Genomic DNA, 19167 nt, shown 5'->3' with positions numbered 1-19167 from the left:
TATTACATCAGGTTTTTCAGCCTGTTTTGCGGAAGGTCAAACTATAATTAAAAAGCCTTTTATCTTCTCTCTCCCTCTTCCCCACCACCCCCCTTAATCTTTTTTGTTGTTCTTCTTTCTCTTAGTCTACAGAGAGCAAATTCCTGCAGAATTCCTGGCACGAAGATGGAGGCTGATAACACTGGTGTGTAATACTGAAGTGGGAGCTGAAGCTACAGCTGTTTCATAGTTTCCAGCACAGGGCCTTTTCGGCGTAGCTGCTGGAGGATTCCCGAGTAAGGCCTCCCAAGGGCGATGTGTCCTGGTGCTGAGCCCCGTTGTGTGCCCCAGTGCCCAGCACGGTGAAGGCAGTGGTTGCAGAGGCTGAGCACCACCAGGTTGTGCCCTTTGGAAGCGCTTTTGTAGCGGGTACAGAACTGGGAACCAGCATTCACAGCTTTTATTCTTTTATTTCCCAGCTCGGTAACCACTTCATTGCAGAGCCTCTCACAAACCGTTCAGTCTTAATCCTGAGCATACAGCAGCCCCGATCAAAGTCCTTCCAGGTTTTTCACTGGGGACATAGGTTCAGCTTCTTACCTGCTGTTCTCCTCTCACTCAGTATGACTAGGGGAATGAAAAACATCATCTTCATGCAGAAAGTGTGACAATTTGTTAATGTTTGTGAAGAGATAACGTGGGCATCTCTGTGTGATGTGAGACCTGGCTTCCATAACGGGGACTGATGGATTGCAGTTATCAGCTGGGCCTTTGGAGCGTGGGTTCTTGGCCCCTCTCGTCAGAATACAGTTTTACATGATTATAGAGGATAATGCTGGAAATGCCTCTGCACTGGGCTCGCCACATGTCCAGATGGCAAGGTCATTGTAGCGTGGACCTTGCTCGTTTGCTTTGTGTGCCAGGATAAGTGCTGCTGCTTCTCTTTGTGCTACTGGCTCAGCTAGAAGTCGAGGAGTTATACGGCTGTCAATAAATTCAGAGAGTTAGAAATTATTCTCTGCAGTGAACTCTGCTTTTATTGGCCTTAAATTAATTTCCCACCCCTTTGAAGAGGCGAATGGGAATGTTGTTTTTTTTGTATGGTGCTTTTGCTTTAAGAAAATCTGAGCTGCAATCTTAAGTGGAATGGAGTTAAAAACATTCTGGGCTAGGAGTTAATTTCTGGAGTATCTTAGAAGATTAAAGGGCACAACAAAACAAGATACTGTAATGTGCAAAAATTTTACCTCTGCATCTGCCTGAGCTGTATCTTGTAGCTGTGTGGTTCTGGTATCTGCCGAGTGCAGCATCTTGCCCTGCTGGTCTGTGCGAGGCTTTATTTTCCTGGTGCAGGGACAGAGATGGATTAATCTACGGAGCTATTGGCAAAAATCTGTTAGCAGGCTTTTCAGTAGGGGATCAGCCAGAAAAAAAAAAAAAAGAAAAACACTGCTTGATTTTTTGTCAGTTGTGTGGCTGATGGGTGCTAGAGGAAGCATGGTCTCACTGTAAACGTAGGCCTGAAAACCCTGAGCTCGGCAGTGGTTTATTTTCTATTTTTTAGGAAAGGTTTGTCCGTGTAGCAGCACTTCATGCTTTTGCCTGTGAAGGGTTGGGTATGTCCCAGTGCTTACATATACTTGACTAACAGGGCTTTGAAGTGGGCAGTCTGTGATAAATAAGTTATGTAGGTGAAGTAAGAGGCAGAAGAGCAGAACTATTACCTCCTGTGCCTCTCAGGCTGGGGTGGCATCCTCCTTTCCTCTTTCCCCAGTTAAAATGTTGTCCTGACCCTTATAGCAAGCCAGTCCTGGGAGCCTGCGGGGCTGAGGGTGCAAAGAGCACCGGCAGCCATAGCCAGCAGCTGGAAGGTGGCTGTGAGTTAGCTGGGAGCTACGTTGGAGAGCCTGTACTTTAAATGCACTTTGTTAATGAGGTTCCCTCAATTTGTTCCAACACATTTTCTCATCCTCGCTGTACAGGAACCGCTTGCTTTCCTGTCTGCTCTCTTCCTCCACCAGTTGCTAGATCCCTGCTGTGGGTTCCCCTGGAAGGGAAGGCTCTCGGGAGGAGCCAGCTTGCTGCCGATCTGCCTGAGGGTACCAGTGGCCCCTGAGTGTAAAGCCTGGGATGCCTGGGGGTGAGTTGGCTGGCTTCCTCATCTCGAGAGGGCTCAGAAGTAGGTGTGAGCTTCCAGTTCTCTTATCCCAGCCTCCAGTCCTCTTTACCCCTTCCCTTGCAGACAGGGTGGCAGCCCCGAGTGCTTTGCACCCCAAAAGAGCAGGAAATTTCTTCCCTAGCAAAATGGGTATTGGAAAAAGAGCCAGGAGAAAACCTTTGCCCTGCTTTCCAGGTACTGCCCTGGACAAGCACAGTAAGATGGGCTCAGTTGTAGCCCAGTTCTGACCAAGTTGTGGAGTTTAAGCTTTTAGAATTTTGACTAAAGCTTGCTCACAGACAGGGAGGCTCATATTTTTACTGTGTTTTCAGCCATAAAGAAATCTTTTTTTTTTTTGTTTCATGTTCATTTCCTTTTGCTGACACTAGAGTATCATATGATTTAGGGCTTTGTTTTCAAGCTTGATATGAAGGCTAATTACTTCCTTCTTGCATCCTCTCTGTAAGAAAACATGGGACTTAATCTTTTACAAAAGAGAATAACGAGGAAGATTTTATTGTTTTTAAGTGCATGGAAGTCTTTGGTAAGTCCCTAGATTTGAATTTATTTTTCATAATGCTAATACACGAGGAGCTGAGCTCCAGCCTCCATAGCTCTGTGTGAACACAGTTTTCTGTTCATTTTTTTGTGCTCACTGAGTAATTATGCAGTTACAATTTAGTCTGCATTGAGTACTTTTAGTAATTAGGGGTATACTGTGGCTATTTAATGTTTATAGAAAAGTCAGAATGTATTTGTCCTGTTTTGGCCCCGGGGACTTGCTTTGATTATCTGTAGCCTTCCAGGTAATTAAGCTGTATATTTTCTCCCTGTCATATTTTCTTATGCTCTCTCTTACCTTGATTTGATAAGAGAGGGGAAAACTACGGTGGGAAACTTAGGAGCGTTTGTAAATTGTTTCAGTAGGAACGTGTGACAGTGTTTTATGGAGATGCTGATTAAAGGGCAACTTGCTGCCTAGGCAGTTTGGCAAGAGAAAGGGTATTGGTCCACGGGAGCATCAGCTCTTGGGATCGCTCATGTAATGCAAGACTGATGTAGCTGACAGGAATTATTTCACCTCTGATCAAAGTAGTCATTGTTAAGCTGGTATCTAAAATTTCCATTAATGGTCTAGCTAGTTATCTGTATGCAGTGACTGAAGGCATGTATTAGAAAATGGCTTTTTTTTTTTGAAGGCCAATTTTTAGGGAATTTTGGAACTCCACAATACAGAGTAAACACCAGATAGCTTGGGTGATGTTTCTCTGAAAGCAGTGGCCTCAACAGAGGAAGGTGGATTTTTTTTATTTTTTTTTTTAAAAACAAAAAACCACATTGTTTTATATTAGATGGGTTGTTTTTTCTACAGGGTCAACATGCATCGCTCCCTCTATCCCTGTTTCATCAGGAGGCCTGCAGGCATGCCTGACTTCAAGCACATGAGTCACTCCGTTAAAATTTATTAGCTAGGTATGTGATTAAATAACTTGATAAATGGGGAATGCAAGTTATAAGTAGGGAGTGGGGGGGCTGTTCCCCAATTCTCTCGCCTGGCTGTAACCCCATCTGTGGTGGTGTAATTGCAAGATTCGTTTGCTTCCAAGCTCTACTCATTAACTTTTTCAAAGCGTGTACCCTCCTTTTGGCAGAAGAAGAGTCGAGTGGTTCTTTTGGAGGCAGCCTTGTGGGATTCAAAGGTGATAAAAGCAGAAGAGTTCTTTAAAAAGCAACTAAGTTCTGTAGAGTGTCATTGAGGACAACACTTTGTTGATGTCTGTGTGAACCCTCTTTAGCATTTGATATAGATTAGAATTCATTGAGTACTTTACAGAGATAGATAGTAACTTTCTGTAAGTGCTTATGATACTTCTCTAGACTTTTCCAGCAAGATACATAGAGGATATATTAAAAAATAATAAAATCAGTAATATAAGCTTTGTAGCAAGGGAGTTTGTACAACCTACTCATGCCTGTGGCCATTTTCTTTGGAATCTAGAGTGTAAAAAATGCAAGATAGTTGGCTTTAAACATTTTCATGCAGATCAACTATACATACACAGCCAGTCATTCAAAAACAATGACATTGAAATCTTCATTTTTTAAAATAAGAATTGAGGTATTCTTACTTCATTCCAGACTGAGCCTCTTTAGTTACACATGTATCATCTTTTTCTAACTAAGATGTCTAAAAGACATATTCTTGATGATTTATTTTTATAACCTGGAGTTAAAAAAGCAAAACAACAGAAACTCATACCATGGGATCAGTGACAGTAAGACAAAAAGATTAGCAGTACTCGATTTTATTCCAAGTAGAATCCCAAGCAGTTATATGCATTTGGTAATTGGAAGCTGGAAAGCTAAAGAAAAGATAAGGAAACTTTTTTTTCTTAAAAAAAAAAAAAAAAAGGCATGATGAATGTCTAACTATATCTTCAGTTAAAAAATTGGCTTAGATCTTGCTCAAAGTGATTGAGTCTGTCTTGAGCCTGTGTAGGGCTTCTCAGATAATTCTCAGCCAGAGTTCGGAGTTGGGGTTGTACTTCTGAAGAGAAAGTCTGTACTCTTATTCCCAGTAAAGGGCCGCTTTGTTCAACATCACTTCTTAGCACTGTTCTAACAGCTGACATTGACTTCAGGAATATGTTTGTATAGCGTCAATTGTGTTGGAGACAATGTTTAAATGTAGACCTGTATGTAGGGATCTGGATGGCAAATTGTTCTGGTTTAATGTTTAGTCATCTTTTGCCATCAGGTGGACATGCAGGTTGTAAAGGCTGGTTTGTTCTTTTAAGCAGAAGAAGGGTGAAATAAATGGGAAAAAAACCAGCACAGCACAACGTGGACAAGCACTTGATGGCATCTTTTCAAACAGGCAGAGACTTGCCAGAGGCCAAATGGAAAGAATGTGATGTAGTGGGCTTGTTGGAGTTGCTTCTCCAGGTTGCTACAGTAAAGGATCTTGTCTCGATTATTGCTGTGTGGCGTCTGAGCTTGGAAGATGTGCAGAAAGCTGACTCTGCTTCTGGGCTCTCCTGGCTTCTGCTTGGTTGCTCCTAGCCTGGGTACATGAGGTGAGTGCTGTGTGGTAGCCAGGCACAATTTGAGAAGACGCTGCTTGGAGACCTCTCGTAGCCAGCTATTTTAGGAGCAGCGTTACCACAAATTCTGAGTAGTAATAAGTGTCAAAAGACCAGCAGCGTTTCATTAAGAGTGGTTAAGCCACAGAACACCTGCGTGAGGTAGGTGTGGGCTGGGCATTCCACTTTCAGCATCGTCATATCCAGATATCCCAAAAAAACAGGAGGTTGGGCCCCAACAAATAGGAAGACTGTTATAAAAGCTTCAAAAGGTGTGTTTTATTTAAAAATATTCAATATGTATTTCTTTCTCTGATTAGTAGCCAGGCTTTTGGTTTAGATTTGTCAGCAAACAAGCATGAACCTATTTATTTATTTTTTATGTTTGGTCTTGCTCAATCATGCTATTCTAGGTAGAGATTCAGGGAAAGCCACCTGCTTTGTAACCACATGGCAATGAATGATGGCCCAGTATTGTGCAGGAGGCTGGAAGAGGTGAGTGGTGTGCTCCACAGCTGCAGTACCATGGCAGTTCCCAACCTCTCTTGATTCATGAAGATAATTTGTTTGAATGTGATCCGCTGCCTTTGCAGAAAATAGTTCTCCCAACCCCTCTGCCCCAAAGACCTTGGTGTTAACTCTGGGTGTAAATATGTTTCTAAAGAAAATGGATAGGGAGGCTTTGAAGGAGGAGGAGGACTGATTAGTTGACTTTGAGATAGAAATAATAAACATGTGGCTCTTGTGATAAAGGTTTAAACTAAATACTTACGGCTGTATAAGTGGTGGTGCTCAGAAGACTTCTGAACATGTAGAGCTTTTATTTCTCGTCTCAAGCTAAGTTATGACAAAGCCTGGAATTTCCTGCATGTGAGGCTGCAGGGATATGTCTTCTTGGTATTTGATCAACGTGTTGAGCAAAGGGCATCGATTGGAAACTTCCAGGAAGAATGGTACCAGACCCTGGCTGAGAAGCAGAAGAAACTAAAACAAGGAAGGAAATTAAGGAGGAATGAGATTCCATTTTACTGTTTTGCATTTGAAATAGCCACCCTTGCAAGTTTTGAGCCTGTGCAGTTGAAGGGTAATAACTACTCCAGCTGTACCGCTTGTGCTTAGACGAATAAATGGCCACACACCTTTGGATCAGTAGAGCTCCCAGCACAGTGACTTCCATGAAATCCCTGTTTGTAAGAGCTCCCAAGCTGAGCCTTGCAGATAAATATTCAGTGAGGTGTACGGAGCTGCTCATCATCAGCTCCTGTAGGCACCAGGACAGGGGCAGGGCTGGCTCCTCTGACCAGAACCAGGGTCTTGGCCAGCCCGTGGGCACCTGTGTGCGTGATACATCTGCGGTTTCTTACAGGAAGCCTCAGGAGCTGCTAGGGGGACCTTCTACAACACCTGCCTTCTTCTTCCTGTCCTTGATCTTCATGTTTCCATCTTCCAGGAGCTTTCACACTGCAGTCACTGGAGGCTTGTCCTGCTTCAGCACAGGGAGAGTCATGATTTGCATCTCTTTGTAGGAGAGTGACTGATCTCGTCTCCGTGCCTTCCAAGCTGCGATGCTGCTGTGTTACAGCGCAATGAAGCCTATGTTCCCTCGGTGTTTGCCAGGGGGTGTGTGAGGAATCTGTGAGCAGGGGGGGAAAAATAGAACCAAAAAGCTGCAGAAGTCAGGGTACAGAGGTAAAATGGGCCTTTTTATCTAAATTAATACTTGGTGAGGGAAGTGAGGGCCACTGTTGTGTGTCAGTAGTGTTTGATCATTCATGAAGGCGTTATTTTGTGGTTGGTGTTGCTTGAATAGATCCCATTGCCAGCAGAAGCATGGAACATGTCCCAGCATGGAGGTGGCTGAGGGACGGCTGCGTGGTCAGGGTAGGCAGGGTCGTTGGTTGGTGAATGCATTTTGTTCTGTGGTTGTTTTCCTTGTGACAGGCTTTTATTTTCAAGTCACATTCAATCCTTCTGGCAGCTTCTGCATCACATCCCAGACATGTTGACTGAGCCAGCACATGGGACGTGAGTCCTCTCCCTTGTAACCTTGCTTAGTTCTTCCAGGTGGGAAGTTCAAGACCCTGACTTATGAGCATAGGTCCCAGTTTTTCACTGTGAGAGGCCTAACTGAGGCATACTTCTGATTTCAGAATAGCTCCCTTCTACAATTTCACACCCCATAGGAGAGACTTAAAAAGTATTTGAATTTTTGTCATTTGTGAGCATATAACCCAAATATTTCCTCTTCCCTACAACTTTCACGACACAAACTTCCTGTTGGCCTGTCTGAAGCAGCTTAGTGGGGATTCTAGGGACTGAAAGTCCTTGTTTTTTGACATCAAGTCTTTTTAAAATTGTTTATAGGTACATAAAGCATCTCTTTTTCTCAAAAACTGTTTTTACACGCCCTCCTAGCAGTCAAACCCAACACAATGAAGCTGTGGCCCTGTAGCAAAGAACCAGGCTGTTTACTGAATTGTTATAGTGTTGAGTCAGCTTTCTATTTTGATGAGTATCTCATTGGCTTGTAAGGCACCTCTTTTCCAGGCACTTGGACTTGTGTGTTTTCTGCTGTACTGCCATCAATTGTGAGAAGGAGCTTCCTAGCCCTGGACTGGGGCGGATGGGTTCAGCCCTAAGGAGCTTACACAGATCTCCGAGGCCTGTCCTAGCATGCGATTTTGACAAGGAGATGAATGTAACTTGGAAGAGCAGTTTCCCAGAAAGTCATATTCAGTGTATATGGAATCTTTTTATGACACGGGCAGATTCTGAGGAAAAATCATTATTCCTCAAGCCTGTTCTGAGTTTTCACTTGTTAGCTTACACGAACAGGCCAGTTCAAACAGAGGAATGAAACCATTGTTGCCCTTTAAGTTGCCGAACCGAGCTACAAAAAGGAGTTTAGAGAGCATGTAAACCTGCAATAATTCTCCTTTGTTAATGTCTCAGGTAAGTTAAGCCCTTAGTTCCTGACATAAGCACTTTTGACTTCCTGGGCTTGTTTGGAAGGCTCTGGCTTGAGCCCCGGCGCCGCAGTGGGTGCGGGTAGGTTTGAGCACCCAGCGAGTCCGGGCAGCGGGGCCGCATGCTGCTTGTCAGTGGCTGCCCCGGGGCCGTGTCTGCTCCTTCAGCAGCACAAGTCTGCAATTGAAAAAAAGTGTAGTTAAACAGCTAGCTGTAGTTAAATCCAGCAAAACTGCAGGACATAAACTGTTGAGAGAGCTTAAACAGAGCCTATCTTCTGTTGTGTTCTTGCTGCTAAAACTGTACAGTTTCCAAAGTGCTTCCCAGAATATATCGCATATGTAGATGGTTCAAGCAAATCCCCTAAGTTTTCTGCGCTTTCAGAGTCGAGGAAGTCTGTTTTCAGCTGCGTTCCTACAGCTCAAGGTGATGGCTTGGATGAGGAGCAAGGTTAGAGCAGAGATGTCCTTGTCCCTCCTGCAGCCCCATGCTGATCACTCTGCACTTGCAGTGTGATCACCGCCATCTCAGGTGAGGGTGTTACTTCTCATGAGCATACATCTGGGGACAAGGGCAAGCAGGAGGCCCTGAGAAGATCCCACCGCTGCAGCAGAAGAGGGCTGGGGTCTCCTGGGGCCAGGAGGAGAGTGGCTGTCCCCATCCCTGCCCTCAGGTGGCTCCATCCTCTGCTGCCAGGTGAGCTAGCTTGGGGCTCCACAGCTGGGTCCGGCAATCAGTGTTTACCTGCTGCATTCTGCTGTGGTGCCTATGCTGGTTTGGGGGGATTGTCAGAAATTTTTTTTTCCTCCCCTTTTTCTCCAGACTGTCAAACTGGAAGAGCTTTGACACCCAATGTCCCTTTACACAAGGACAGTTTTTAATCGATACACCTCACCGTCTCTCCTCTCCAAAATACGTCTTGTCCGAGGAATTTCCTTCCAGCTGTAGTTTCATGGAAAGGTCTTTAAAAAGCCAGGGAGACCCAGAACCGGTGTGAGCCCTTGCTTTTGCGGTCAGCCAGCCTGTCCTCCCAAACTGGTGAACCAGGGGGGAAATCTCTTGTTACTGAGTAGAGCTAATCGATTAATTAGCAGGGGACAGAGTACACCAACCAATCTGTTATGCCAGATGGATGCTTCAGCATTAATTTATGTTCTCAAAATAGCTGGACATAGATACGCTCGGCACTACAGCCTAGATCCTGTTTTCATTGCACTTGGTGATGAAAATGCGGTTGGCTTTAGCAATGCCAGTCCATAAATTTTCAGGAAGAATGTATTTTGGCATCAAGCAGTACCAGTAAAAATGAAATGAATAAAAACTGTCCAGAGCAATGGACTTTGTCTTCTTAAGCAGACATACATTACTGTAAAAACTGAAGTTTTGCTTTTATCTCCCTAGAGCGTTCCTACTATCTGAATGCCAAGCAATGAGTAATTTGCATTTTTGTTGCTTTTTCATTCTTTTAAATAACTTTTGATGTATTTTTGTAAGGAAGTCTGAACTAAAGCATAGTGCTGGAAAAGTTAAGATGTACATTGCTTTCTCTTTGAAGGCACCGGGAATGGGATTGAAAGAAAAAAGCAATTACAAAAAAAAAAAAAAAAAGGCTGTGGTGGTGGATTATTCTGCCACATTTTATGTTGAATGAAGGAGGCTCACTGCAAATTTCCACTCGTATTTTTCTTCCATTCTTTCTTTTGTGTGTTTTTTTTTCCTCCGGTTTTTCGTAGCCAAAAGTTGGCTTGCCAGACAGATTCATTTCTTATGAACTGCCTGGTGGAGAAGCGCAGAAATCTCTGACAGGCCGTGGTCTGACTTCAGCAGGGAGCTGAAGGCTGTTCCTTCTCACTGGGGGGAAGACGTGGCCCACCACCTCCGTGACGCTGGGGACATTGCAAGTTAGGGTTGAGGGGAGCTCTGGGTCACACTAACGGTTCATCCACGTTTTGTAAAAGGCAGTGGGTTTGTGTCGTGCTTGTGCAGGGAGCTAGGTATCTATTCAAGGTATTGTTTGTAGAGCTGGAGAAAATGCAGGCCCTGGAGGAGGGAAGAAATCTGAAGTTTTCTGTTAATTTTTTTTTTCTCATTTAGATTCAAAATATTGGTGATACGCTAACATTTTTTAACACTGGGAGAAAAATCTGCTTTCTATACTGACCTTTCCCCATGTCCAGCTGTTTTTGATGGCTCCCTACAGCATAAAGTGTGTGACTTAAAAGGCAATTCAAATCGCTTTTCTTCTTGCTCCATTAGTATGCTTTAAAAATAAAGCATTATTTAGTATGCACAGAGTGATCTCACAGACTTCGGTTCTGTTTTCAGTGTTTAACCAAAACATTGAATTACTTTTACCTTTGTGATACTGTTAGGATTATTTTTAATTAAGTGAAGTGTTTTAACATGCTCTAATTTGTTTTTCAGCAAATTTGTCTAACACTTGATAGAGAGGGACTGGTTCTGGGAACAAGACGTGCTCTGTCTTGCCTCATTTACCTGAGAGTTGGGTAAATACTCCTTGAGGACCCAGGAAGGAGATGAATTGATGAATTGCTTCCTATTATAGCCATGTGCAGACCCCAGAACACTTGTGTGTGGACTACAGGGAGGAGACAACGCGTACAGGTTAAATGCTCTGATAGTGAGTTGTGTCGTAGGAGCAGCTCTTTCCCTCAGTAAACGGTGCAGAAAGCAGAGGTTGAGTCTGAGCAAGTCATTAGCTCAACTCGTTCTTACTCCCTGATGTACTCTCAGCCTACTTTTAAGGTTATACCCAAGCTTGAATATATATTTCCCTGAAAAAACATGCCATAAATAATAAAACTAATTCTGCAGCAAAACAAGAGTGCACAAGCAGTTTTGTACTTTTTAAAGCAAGACAACCACCAGATGTGGGGCGGTCAAACACAGTGCAGAGCAGCACTTACGTGGATCTTGCTGCCAGGCTCTTGAAGGGTGGCATGGGACAGAAGTTTGTCCTGGGCCATACAGTGACCTCATACCCTACGTGGAGTGGTGTTCTGGTATAAGGATGTCAGAGTGGAGAAACAGGACTTGGCTCTTTCGTTACTGATCGTTTTATGAAGAGTGCATGTTATCCCCATAGTGCAGGGAGGAATCATATGTTTTCTTAGCAAAATACAGCTTTAGAGGGCTTTAAGGGAGTTCTGTGGCTCTCTACGTGAAGTCTTGGCCTGAGTGTAGAAGATGGGGCCAAACTGCAGAGTGGCTTAATCCAGAGGAGGTTTGAAGGTCCAGGGAAAAAAGAGGCTCACAACAATGGACAGAAGCACAGCAAAATCTGGGAAACTGGGACCATATGTGTAAACATCTTCTGTGCCATTGCAACAGGATTTCCTTCCCCTTCAGAGTGAGAGTGTCAAAATTTGCAGAGCATCACGGTGCGGGGCAGAACTGAGCCATAGCAAGGCATTTGGGTAGTGAGACCTTTACCCTTTCCTCGTTCCCCAGAAAACAGAACTACCCTTAGGTTAGTCCTACCCTCACATCTGCTTGCTGCAGGATTCTTCTTTTCTTCTGTCCTTGTTTCTGTCAGGTTTAGTCAGTCTTATGGTCTGATGGCAGTAAGGTACAGGGCTGAGGTGTGCCTGATCCCGCTCTGGCATCCTGTGCTCACTGCAGACAGGGTGAGGCTTACTAAAATGGCGGCGCTATGTGTTGGAATTTCTAAAATGGATGCCCTCGATTATCTAGTCTTCTAAGCAACATTTCAGGGGAGGTGGAGAGGGGATAAGGATGTGTCTGCGAACAAGAATTTGCCATGTTGTTCTGCTCCCTCTTTCTTTGGTTGCAAGTAGGAGGTTTATCCTTATTTACTTAGTCTGCATTCAGGTGCCTCTGAGTATGACTTTCTTCACTGGCAGCCGAAGGCATTTAAGCAGAGTACACAACTAGGTGGTATCTTAATTTTATGCTTGGTAGCTTCCAGAAGCTCAGAGGGGCTAAAGAAAGTTTGTGTTTGTTGTTTGTTTTGGAGGGCAGGATGAAGGGTAGATGAGAGGTGTTGGCCTTATAAGTAATATTTAGAGAGGCAGGGTTAGAACTCAAGTTTATAGCTACCCAATGCCAACTTGCTCAATAAAAACCCTGTTAGGTTTCCAAGAGTATCAGGAAACCCAAGGTAGTGTTGGGAGAGGGATGGGAAGCCAGCTGCTTTTTATAGATCAGGTTGCAAGAAAACTTGGGTTACTGTGCAGTTGTATTTATTACCGTGCCGGGGGGTGTTAAGCACAAGCCGACAGATGCATCGCAGATGAGAGCTGGAAGTCCCTTCTAGTATGCGGGCTAACTGAATGAGTGGCAGCTAGATCATTTTAAGAAATGATTGCTTCCCTTTGCTATGGTGTTGTGTTCTCCGTCTTCAGCCCAAGCAGTCTATGGCAGCAGGCGCTGACTTCTAGTAATGCGTAATGCAGAGCTTCAAAGCGGCGCATGTGGCCATTGGATCTGCTGCAATTCCAGACCCGTGGGCTGCTCAAGGGGAAAGCTGGCTGTGTCCGCAGGATCACAAAACAGGTTTTGGTGTCTCTATCAGGGTAGAGTGCAACTTTTGGAAGTACACCAATAGATGCAAGTACTGTATTTGAGCCCTAATCAGTGTAATGCAGCAACATTGCTTAAATGTATAACAACACGTCTGTGGGGGGGAGCGGGGAATTACACAGTTCATTCACTGCACAGGTAGGAAAAATTGCTTTCCTTGTGTGTCTCCTCTATGGCTCAGCTGGGATTTATTGTCATAACTAAATAATTTTGTACTAGCAAGTAGCCATTTTCTCCCTTTGTAACTTTGATTTGGAGGTGGGAAGGCAGCCCCAAGATCAGCGTTTCCTTCCAGCGCGGCAGGCAGCGCAGTCTGGAGCAGGGTGGCTGCTCTCCGAGGCCTGCCCACCAGGAGAAAGTGAGAAGCTGCTGGTTTTCCCTGCGATGGGAACTTTGTCTCCTGCCACCCCCCTTCTTTACATTTTTTCCTTCCAAAATAGATCTTGTAACGGCAGTACGCCTAGGAGGGACTGGAGAGGTCTCCGCAGCCATCCTGGAGGCAGCAGCTCTCTCGGCACAAGGACCGTGTCAGTGTTGGATGAAGACAAAGTCAGCGCTGGCAGGAGCTGGGTTCTGTCTTTGAACTGCGAAACAGGGACTTGCAAGTGTTTCTGTAGGCTATACAGGCAGGACTCAAGTTACTCTTTGGGCTGTGGCTTGGAACCTGCTGTTGCATTTCAGTGCTCTCACTGTAGCTGCCTGATGGGTTTCAAGAGCAGCAGCCCACCAATGGGCAGTAAAACCTTCCTGAAGCCAAGTATTGCTGTTTCTAGCCTCAGCTTCTCCATCTCCCTTCCCTATTTGCAAAGCAGGATAAATGTCTTTCCTTCTCTACCCTTTCCTGCTGTGTCTGACTAGATAAGGAGATCGCTGGTGGTGCAGTCGTAGCTTTGTGGGGGGACATGTGGGACATCTCCCATTTTGCCACGTTGTCATCCATCAGGGCAGCCTCGGGACACCAGCAGCAAGCCAGGAATAAAGGTAGCTTCAGGACCGGGTCCTTGCAGTGCTGCTGTTGTCGCCTGGTCCGTTAGATTTGTTTGTGTGTTTTCCACTTCTTTCTAATTATGCTGATATTTACTACTCAACAGCTGTAGTCTGGGAAGGAAAGCGATGAGTGACAGCTCTGCAGCTGACAACCGCATTGTGCCTTGGCTGCTTGTCAGCAGAGGGCTGCTGCCGGCTGGGGTGGAGCTGTGCAGCCATTGCCTTCAGTGGGCTTGAAAGGTTGCTTGGAGTTACCCGTGAGGTAGCCCCCTAAAAGTCCACCTAGAAAAAGCACTTGCCAGGTTTTGGTGGCAGGAGCTACCTGTTGCCTTGGCAAATAACTGAATTTCTGAGAAGGACACGTTCCAGGAACAGGATCTGTCGTAGCGAAACGCTCAAGAATGAATGCTGGGGCAGTTCTTGGATAGATGTTGTCTTGACTCCCAGACCTGCATCGCCTGCTGTGTGTCAGTCCGAGTTTCATGGTTTTCCCTTACATGTTTTTGAGGATTTTGGGATATGCTGGCTTCACAGCTATATGCTGGGTCTGGGAAAGCATCTGAAGGTGGTCCTGGAAATGCTGCTTGTGCAGAGTCCTTCATGCTCTGTTCCCTGAAGCCCAGCTCTGGTGTGGTGCTGACATCAAAAGGACCTGGACTGAGTGACGCAGTGTTGATTTTGGCCTTAAACTTTGGAGTTCACTAATGACTTGCCTCTTGATCCTGCAGTCAAGCCTGTTTTATCTTTTAAAGCAGATTCACGCTCTCATGACTCTCTTTTCAGGGGTCACTGCTCAAATTCAGGAGCTCTTAAATTTGCTTGATATCTGCTTCCAGTTTCCATTTCCAGCCGTGGGAGTGCAGGGGCATGGCGGGAGCAGTAAGCTCTGCGTGGTGCAGATATGGGAGTGAAGGGGTTGGGTGTCTGAGCTGTGCGCAGGAGGGGCATCTAGGTTAATGCTAAGCTCTGCTCTGATCGAGGCTCTGGAGGTGGGTTTCACCGCTGCTTCCATGTGCAGAGATGAAAGTGATGAAGTTAATGACAATTTACACCTGTTTGCTTCAGGGAGATGTGAAGGTGTGTTGGTAAAATACATTTGCATCTTCAGCACGTCCTGAATTGCCAAGTATCAGGCATTAATGTGAAATGGGCTGTTGAAAAGCCCAGTGACTGGTGCTGGACACTGCATCCTTATTCCCATGTCGGTCCCGGAGGTGTCGGCCTTCCAAGCCCTGTTTTTCCCTGGCAGCATTAGACGCGAATTATCCCCGGCTCTGGTGATTGCAGGCTGTTTGCCAGCATGCAGCTTTGTACCGAAATCTCTGGGCTGGCATACAGTAATTGGTCGTTTTTTAATTTCTTCCCTTTCTTTAAACAGGACTTCAAATGCTACAGCTTTGCCACAGGGGTATAATTACATAAGCCATAGAAACGTACTTCAGTGACCAGTCAAATGGCTTTGTTTTTGCCAGTAGTTTAAGCTTGCCATTTATTAAGCTGTTGAAGGAATATAATTGAAATTCATTGGGGAGTTTAATTTTATCAAGCCTGCTATAACTGCATGCTTTTGCTTTGTGTCTGTGTGCATTTGGGTTGCCTATAAATGGCTTGTTTGCTTTCATAAAGGAATTAGCACAAAAGTGCAGCTGTGTAAGGAACAATCCCCGATCCCTGCCCCGTGCTGGTTAGGGTGCGAAAATATTGACATAAACATGTGCAGAAGTGGCCTCCGAGTATTCTAGCTGGTAGAAAAGTTCTATATTTTGATTAATTCTGCTGCAGTCCTTTGTCTCATTCTACTTCTGAGCATTAAAAGACAGGGGGTCCAACATGATCCAGGTTTTAGTGGCTCCTCAGGATGTTGCTGCAGCGCTGGCTGGTACAGGGGAGGTGTTTGCTGCCCTGCGGGACTGCACTGCAGTCTCCTTGGGTCTTGTGGTCAGCAAGAAACTCTTGCTTCATCTCCCTTTAGGGCTTTCCAGCTCCATTTTGCGCGGTTGCCAAACGGGGAGCTTGCCTGCTGGCTGTGCAGGTGTCAGCCTGATCTGGAGTCTGGCGCGTGGGGCTGTGGAGCAGAAAACCAGAGCTTTGTGCTGCAGGGAGCCCTCTGCAACACAGTGCCTGCTCCCCACCATGCCCCCCTTCCTCCGTGCTCCCGTGTCAGCATCGAGACCCTGTGGTGTCCAGGCTGATGGCCCCTGCGTTTTGCCCCGTCTTCCCCCAAGTGAGCTGTGAGCCCCGAAGGTGCTTCCTGGCACTCCAAAACTGGAAGGGAGGAGTCGTGGGACTTGCACTGCTTTAGATGTGGCAGGCCTCTCCGCTGGGATTTCTATAACCAGCAGATCCGGGGAGGAGTTAAGGCATCTCTTGTCTGATCTCAAGGCATGAATTAGCAGGAGCCTTCTCCACCAGCTCCCGCTCTGCGGAAAACCCTGCCTCGACGTTTGAGCCTGGATGGAAACCTGTGGTCTGTTGTTCTGCGGCTGTCCCGGCATTTAGGTGTTGTGGCTCTTCTGCCATCCAGGAAATCGGTGTGCTGATCATGCATGCTGCCTTATCGTACGGCCGCTAAATATGTAATCACCGCTATCCCCATGGAAACGCACGAACTTTTTTTTTTCCTGTGCATGATAGTGCCTAGTCTGGATTTTGATGCTTTGGCAGTGTTATTCCTTAAAGCAGTGACCTTAGCTGTGAAAGGTGAGCATGTGGGCACGCGCCCGGTTACGTAGAGCTGGGCAGCAGCTCTGGCTTTGGGGTGTTTTGCTAGTGGGGTTCAGGCACCTGTTTTTCACCCCGTTCCCTTGCAGTGGGGAGGGCAGTGGGATGATGCTGTGGAGGGCTTGGTTCTGCTCCACGGGCTGGGCTGGGGCTGGGGAAGGGGGCTGTATTGCCATGCTAGGGTTTTGTTTAAGTTAGACTTCTGAATAATTTTAAAGATTTTTCTCTGGTCTGAGTGTATTGGCACATGATGCTGTCCTTTGTCTGGCATCCCTGCAATTTTTTGTGTTAAAGAAAAAGCAACAAAAAACCCCACGAGCTGTTAGGGGCTGTTAACGTGGGCTGAGCCCAGCAGTACTGATGTGCTGCTCTGTAGTGCAGTCTCCTTCCCTTTTCTTTTAATCACACTTCGCAGTCTTCTAATTACTTTCTAGTGATTGTGCTCTATGCTGACTCCATCCTAGAAAGGGCTCAGCCTACTCGGTTTGCACGAGAGCTTCTGGGCTCTTTGGCAGTGTCATAATGCCAGTCCTCCTCAAACCTCTTTTTTTTTTTTTTGTGAGGTACAAGGGAAGGGGCAGCTCACAGAGCAAAGAGGCTGCCCTAAAATCACACAAGAAACCTACAATGACTGTGCAGGAGGCGGCTTTGAATTCTCAAATTTGATCTGTGAAACATGGAGAAAAAAAATCGCCCTACTTCACAGTCTTCTAAGTGTAAATGCGGCAAAGACAGTTGAGAAAGTAAGATATTACAGTTCTGATGCCCATGTAAATGCGTTGTATTTCAGGCTGGGGGTAGCTGCTGTAATACAAAGAGGTTCCCCAGATTTGTGTCATGTCAAAGGCTCCAAACGCCTTGTGTGGTCTGTAGGGTAAGTGGTCGGTTGTTCTTAGGGTGTGTTTTGTTTGAGGGTACTGCCACAAGCACACAGCCCAAACTGTCTTCAGAGAGGAAATTTGGGGGGGGTTATACTCGCCTTGAGGTTTTCTGCTTACTCAGTAAGTATAGCTTGATTTCCACATCCGAGATGTTGAAAAGGACTGAATGAAATATTAGGAGGTAATTGGTGGGGAGGGAGGCTTTGTTAAGCAGCCTTTTTTTCCTTAAGTATGAGCATCTGTTGTAGGGGATCTACTGTAGTGCTTCGAACAGTGCTGTAACTAAACAATGCTTATAAAAGCCTTGGGATAACAGGAGCATGAACACAATTAGATGATTTGTTAATCAGTCTTGGCTCTATGTGCAGGGTTACTCAGGAACACTGATAACCAAGGGGGTCCAAGGCCACCTGTGGCTCACTTTGCAATGGACACATGCTGTTTTGCCTTTACTTACAAGAATGTTTAAATTCAGGAACAAAATTTTAATGTGGAAGTGTTCAAATCGCCACATCTGCAGTGAAGCGCTGAGCAGGTCGTTCCCGTGCGGAGGCGCTGAGCCGCTGCAGCTCCGGTTGATGCCAGCAGGAATTGCAGTGGCTCGGCTCTCCTGGAGCCGCTGGGGGACTTGATGGTGCAGGCAGCAAGGCTGAAAGTGCAGGCTTGAGTTTGCATGGCAGAGGAGGTAAGAGTAGCGAGAAACAAAGCTGGGCAGAGAGAGGAGCCAGTTCCTGGTAGCCAACCAAGAGAAAAGTTTAATGGGAGATGAACTCTTCCTCCCTAGCTGTTCCTAGGGTAGTAAGTCAGCAGATGTGAGCACCGGTGGTGTCAAACCAGTAATGGTGACTCAGTGCTCAGGACTTAAGTGTGTGGCTGGCTCATAGCTGGGCTTTGTGTTGCGTTGATCGCGTTTGATAGGATTGTTCCAGCCCAGTGAATCACAAGCTCTTGCTTCTGATTTCCCCCACCCACAATGGCTTAATCCTCCTCCTTTGGCTAATTGGTGGCAAAATTCTCGTTCCCTGCTGAAGATGCACATTTTCCTGCCGCTGTGTTATCCTGCCAGGACTGCTCTGATGGATTTTGCACTAGAGGGCAGGGACTTTTGGTCCCTGTGTCAGGACTGTTCTAATCCAGCATCCCTGATGAATCTATCTGGAGAAAAATCCAGGGAAAAGTTATTGTCAACCAGGAATGGGACAGTTGTGGTCTTGGAGGAGATTGAACCTCTTCCACTGCTTTGTGAAATAGCAAGCATGCATAAAAAGGAGCGAAGCTCCTCCCAGTAATACTGCCTTGGTACTTGCCCTCCCGGGTGCATCAGATGTCCCAGCACAGGGGCAAATATTACCAAGATGGGGCTAGCAGGAAATCTTAAAGAGCACTGCCTGCACCTAGCAGTTCTTATCCGTTAGCAGGAGGGAGCTTTAAGGTTAAGTGTACAGGTGAGCACTTGATAACATAATAAGCTTTGTACTGAAGCAGCAGTATGTTCAGAAATGCCTAGTATGTGTCCTGCTCTTATTCCTCCTCCTCTGTAAGACAAGAGGGGAAGAATGGATGAATTGGGAGCACAAGATGGTGCTGCTTTGTGTGGAGGCTGAGTCTGACACTGTGCTGTAGTGCATTAGTGTTAGCGGTTCTGTGCAAGAGTATGCAGTATTTATATTTTAAAGCCATAACTACGTGTGCTTTGAAACCCTTATTCCACCTATTGCATCCTTTTCTTCCCCTCCCACACCTCATTTATTTTTTGCCACTTGCTCTCCTTTATGTGCACAACTGCTTAATTCTCTCTGCAAACTTTTTTTCAGTGCAGGCAGATGTG

At 45.8% G+C, this 19167-nt stretch overlaps 1 protein-coding gene and 1 long non-coding RNA gene across 2 annotated transcripts in view; both read left to right on the top strand.

The window, feature by feature from the left end:
- CASTOR2 (cytosolic arginine sensor for mTORC1 subunit 2) overlaps window positions 1–19167 on the top strand; it is a 127668-nt gene that overhangs the window by 19043 nt on the left and 89458 nt on the right. The window lies entirely within an intron of this gene.
- LOC308180679 overlaps window positions 1–19167 on the top strand; it is a 50148-nt gene that overhangs the window by 18578 nt on the left and 12403 nt on the right. The window contains exon 2 of the long non-coding RNA XR_013941121.1: window positions 126–19167. This exon is cut by the window's right edge and continues 12403 nt beyond it. This is a non-coding gene — a long non-coding RNA (uncharacterized lncRNA). The remainder of the gene's footprint in view (window positions 1–125) is intronic.

This window comes from Anser brachyrhynchus (genome assembly GCF_964034855.1).
Source record: "Anser brachyrhynchus genome assembly, chromosome: 20".
In the NCBI taxonomy this organism is placed as follows: Eukaryota; Metazoa; Chordata; class Aves; order Anseriformes; family Anatidae; genus Anser; species Anser brachyrhynchus.
The sequence above is the reverse complement of the archived record's forward strand: the minus strand, read 5'-3'. Positions and strand labels throughout refer to the sequence as shown.